The following is a 5,336-nucleotide window of genomic DNA, read 5'->3' as shown; positions in this document are numbered from 1 at the left end:
CTATAATATTGTCACCTCGCTAGATGTTCCAATGAATTAAACGAGCAGCGAGTAGAAAACAATTTGACAAAAAAAAATATAGGGATTGAGAGAAAGCAGCAATATCACAAACACCAGTGAAAGTTTGAGAAAAATCAGACAGTCAATAAAAAACTATACATATATATATATTTTTTAGCCATTCCTGAACGAGAAGACTACTACTGTCCATCAGGTAATGCACTAGGAACAATATAAAGACAGTATTAAAGGGACTGTACAGTACTGGTTGAGGTAGGGATTCATGTTTTGAACATTCCTAAGTTAGATAATTAAATGCCTTTATGAAATATGAAAGAGCATGTAATTTTAAGAAGGATTCGACGTTTATTTTATGAAAATTGGTTTTCAAATGGCTGAGATATTCCAAAAAAAAACTAATAATAAAAGGCGACATGCCCCAACTTTATTAGTATCTCTTTGTTTGAACTTGGTTTGGGGTATCTCAGCCATTTCAAAACCGATTTTCATCTATAACTTTTGATACCCCTTAGAACTGCATGCTCTTTGACATCTCATAGAGTGGTTTCTGAATATCTCACAAAACATTGAAAGCTAAATCTTCATCTCAACCAGAACTGTACACACCTTTTAAGAAAACTGAAGTTTTTGCACTTTTAGCACAATATAAAACACTTGATTTGCTTCTATCAGGAAGTATGGGGATACTACGCTTAACATGAGTCAGTAACAGTTAAAGACAATGTTTACTTTCTAGGAAAATAAGGACTTTTTGTGGAATGTTCGTTATATTTTGTTTGCATCGTACATTATCATTATGTGACATCACAAACTGTAGTGGTCGACCCATTTAGCGATGACGGCACTAAAACATTAAACATTCATAATTCTGTTTTTTTAACGGATAGTCCAATTTTCCTCAAGTTTTGTCTGATGCATATTACCAATATTTCTGCAGTCACTCAATCCACTCATATATATTTGGGTGAACTAATCCTTCGAGCTGTTACAGAAAGCGATGTAATTCCAATTCCAGGAATCAGAAACATAATACTCTGCTAAAATTATGAAGCGTTCCAGATAATTAATGCTTGCTTCCATATTTATGAGATCACACTTGATCAGGAGATCAACGCTATTAAGATATTACTCTTTTGCATATTTGTGATATTCATGTACATTTCTTCACTGGACGCTTCAATGTACGAATCACTTCTTTTGTTCACAATAATTCTCCAATCAATTGGTCCGCTGAACCCTCAACATTGCGTTCTCTTAGAGTTTTGTCCACCTTAGCATACAACCCTTCTCACTTTGTTGGTTTCGCTGGCAAAGATATACCCATTGTTTTATTGACCCTTGCGTACAGTTCGTCGCCCATCAGGCTCTCGGTGTTGTGGCGCTCAGTGAGGTTATCCGGTTCTCTCCCATCAGGAAGAGGGATATCGACGGAATCTTTCTCAGAATTCAGCAAACTGTATTCACTTGAGTCGAAAACGTCAGGGTGGAATGGACTGTTGCTGGTTTCAATGTCTTTAGCTACCCCCGGATCTAGCTGAAAGTAAAAAACGTCTTCAGAAGGCGCCGCTGTTGGGAAATCTATATTGAAGCAAGATGTACCTTCTTTTCTGTCAGAACGAAGGTCAGGCTGAGAAATCAGAGACTCAGGTGGGTGAGCTGGCCGCGTAACCTGTGCCCTGTCGTCCAGTAAAGCATGATTGATGTGATCGTAATCATTGCCTCTTAAGATATTTCTACGTTTAGCAAAATCTCCAAATTGGCATGACTTTGCATATTCGTTTTCCAGCTCCTCTTTCGTATTAGACACAGTGGCAATGCTACCATCCTGTCTTTTACTGCAAACACCGTCAGATTTACCGGTAAAGTTTAGTGAATTGTAAGATGTGTCATCAAACAGCCACGCACCACCAGGGGATCTAGAGGCACTTTCTTCCACTCCATTGTTTCTATCAAGGTCTACATCTTGGTAGACACAGTCCTCATAGGCGTTTTCCGTTTGATCAAGTGGTGTCTCTTGTATGCCGTTGTAGCTATGGATGTACGGGATGTTCACTGAGGTCACTGACGTGCTGCCGGTAGTATCGATGTTAGTCTGGGAAGAAAACGCACAAGGGGAAGTTTGCTCAAGACTTGAGGTCTCGGAAGATCCCTTGGCTACCTCCGTAGCATCATGATAGATGTGGTATGGGTCCTCTCCATAAGCCATGACGTCACTGAATGTGTTGTCTGGGTGGTTTGGGAAAGAGTGACCTTCTGCTCCGTCGTTTGTACCGGTAGTGTTCGATACAACGTGATTGGCAGAACGCTGAATTTGGTCGGTAGTGATCACAGGACGCATTTGCAATTGCTGGTTTGGAGCTTGCGAGGGTCTGCGTCTGTTACTTAAAGAATAAGAGTAACAAATCGGACAAATGGTAACTATAATGTAGTAATTATAAAATAGATAATCGAAATCTGACAGAAAATAAAAATGCATTGATTTTGTAAATATAGATAAAAACAATTACGTTTGTTAGGCTTAGGATATATGGGTACCGTATAGTGGTAAAACATTATATAACTTGATGACTTGTAACGTTACATTTATTTAAATAACAATTTCTGAAACGCAAAGAATTATACGTTCTAAATTTGAAAGTATATCATATATTATCATAATACAAGAATATAACGAGAACTATTTATAGCTAATGTAAACAGGAGCTTACCTTCTAGCCACTATCGCCCCCCCCCCCCCACCATTGCACACACAGACCATGCAGACACTAAAGAATTAAAGGGATGGTACAGTAGTGGTGGGGATGAGAATTGGGCTTTTAGCTTTTTTGTGAGATACCCCCCCCCCCCAAAAAAAAAAGAAAGAAAATATGAAAAAGTAAAGAGCATACCATTTAAAGAAGAATTGAAACTTTATTTGACGAAAATCGGGTTAACAATGACTGAAACATCAAACAAACAAAGTAAAACAAAGCGATCGTAATAAAAGGTGGGTCCCACACTTTATAAGAATCGCTCTGTTTTTGATATCTCAGCGATTTCAAAATCAATTTTCATCAAATTAACGTCGAATTCCTCATGGAATTACATGGTCGTTCATATTCCATAGACATTTCTCATCATCTCAGCAAAAATGTTAGAAAAAGCAGAACTATACAATCTCTTTAAAGGTATTGGATTATGCAAAAATCTCACCTTTTCCTGTGATATTTGTACCAAGCCACGGAAAGGATGGCCAGCAATATGAGGACGAGTAACAGAATGGTACCCAACGTGTAGAGACCTACAGTATATTTTTCAAGATGACTGGACTCTGAAATATTTTACAGGAAAGTAAACCGTAATCACATGGAGAAAGAACAGAATGCTTCGAAGAAAAATGTGTCGAGATTGTAAAGCACTTTTCAATTTTATGCTTTCTTTATGATTTCACATTTTATGATCGTGACATAAATAACGACCATGCGGCAATAAATCAAAGTGTCAATGAGACGATTAAAAACATTCCTTTGATGGCTTTATGCGTCAAGACATCATAAAAATAAGAATATATATATATATATATATATATGTGACCCGCTACAACAAAATGGTCCTAAACTCGCGCACGGTCGAAGCCGTCAAAATCGAGTTTGAAGTCAGAGCATCAAAATTGGTCAAAACTTACGATTTTCTGAATTTGACATATTATTAGAGTCTGCCATGTCTTCTATCATCTGTCGAAATTTTGAAGCAAAATGATGAGAGGAAAGATTAAAAAAATTGCGTTTTTCTGGGCCATGTTTTTTGGCGTTTCAACGAAGCAGAAACTGGTTCGAACATTTGGATTGAGCGCCACAGATAGGCTCCGCCCCTAACAACGACCAGAGTGATCTCATTGGTCAGTTTGCTGCTTGCCGCTAGCCGAAGCGTGAAGCTCGCACACTCCGCAGTCGACTGGTGCGTGGTGGCGGGGTGCGCTATGCCCAGCCGCTTCTCCTGGCATCCTAGTCACTGACGGTCGGTAGGAGACCGCCGAATCTGTGTTTGAATGAGCATTACGGGGTTTGCTAAGGCTTACCTTCTATTGTCCGGAGGTGAATACTGACTTGCGTGTCCCTTGATCGTGATTGCATCGCAAGGAGAACTTTTAGGGCGCTTTTCTCGAAACAGTGATTTCCCAGACGTCTCGACATGCTCTCTTTTTAAACAAACATCGATATCTTCGCAGCCGATTATTTTCATAAGATGTGTTATATATCAATTCAAAGCAAAAAGATTAGGGAATTGTGTCATGCAATTTTCAAATAATCGACCTCGCCCGACTTTAGGATCATTTTGCTGTACCGGGTCACATATATATATATATATATATATATACATATATAATGTATATATTGTATACTATGTAATTCAACCTTTGTCATAGATTCTTTCAAATTATATTGTCACCAGAATGGGACACGTGATATATTTATCCTATCACCCTAGGGTACGAATATCAATCAACTTTTGCGTGAACAGTTAATTAAATAGTCGTAATAAAGAAGTTGAGTCCTTCTCACGATCAGTGCAGAGGGCCTTCAATAACCACTGAATTAGGTGAGAGAAAGAGGAAGGAAAGGGAAGAATGAACTGGACTCGTTCAATTTGAAGTCAAGACACAAAGCTCACCGGAAGAAGTCATGATAACTGTCGTTTGAAATGTCGTCTGTCCTTCAGTTGATCGCAACTCCCATTCGCCTATTCATTAGAAAACATCGTGTATCAAAAGTTAGTGCTACATAGGGCCTACACTCACTGAAGACAGTGAAAGACGTGTCAGTTAGATTAATTTAGCCGGTTTTATAACCCCTTCTCAGTCAAAACTTCTCCTTACCCCCACTTACATACAGCAAAACAAATGCGCATGTATCATTCATTTTATCTACTTTGTAGCTATCGTGTGTACAGATATTGTACTTCATGCGGAACAGACAAATGTGACCCGCTACAACAAAAGGATCCGAAAGTCGGGGGAGGACAATCTGAAAATGGCATGATCTTTTTCCCATACTCTTCTACTAATTTCATTTATAGCACAACTCATAAAAGTACTCGGTTGCAGAGATATCAATGATTTTATCAGCGCATGTCAAGTGGTTGATTAAATCAGAGTTTCGAGAAAAACGCCTTCAAAGTTGTTCTTCCGACGCTATCATGGTCATGGGGAGGCGAGACAGTTTTCACCGCTTGACAAGAGAAGGCACGATCCTAGCGACCTCAGCCATGTTCAGTCAAGCCTTGCGCCCGCGGTCTACGCACGACCAATCGATAATCAGGATGCCACGCACTGACCA

This window comes from Diadema antillarum, unplaced genomic scaffold (assembly GCF_040938485.1).
Source record: "Diadema antillarum isolate AM-2024a unplaced genomic scaffold, OU_Dant_1.0 seq00000162_RagTag, whole genome shotgun sequence".
Classification (NCBI taxonomy): domain Eukaryota; kingdom Metazoa; phylum Echinodermata; class Echinoidea; order Diadematoida; family Diadematidae; genus Diadema; species Diadema antillarum.
The sequence above is the reverse complement of the archived record's forward strand: the minus strand, read 5'-3'. Positions refer to the sequence as shown.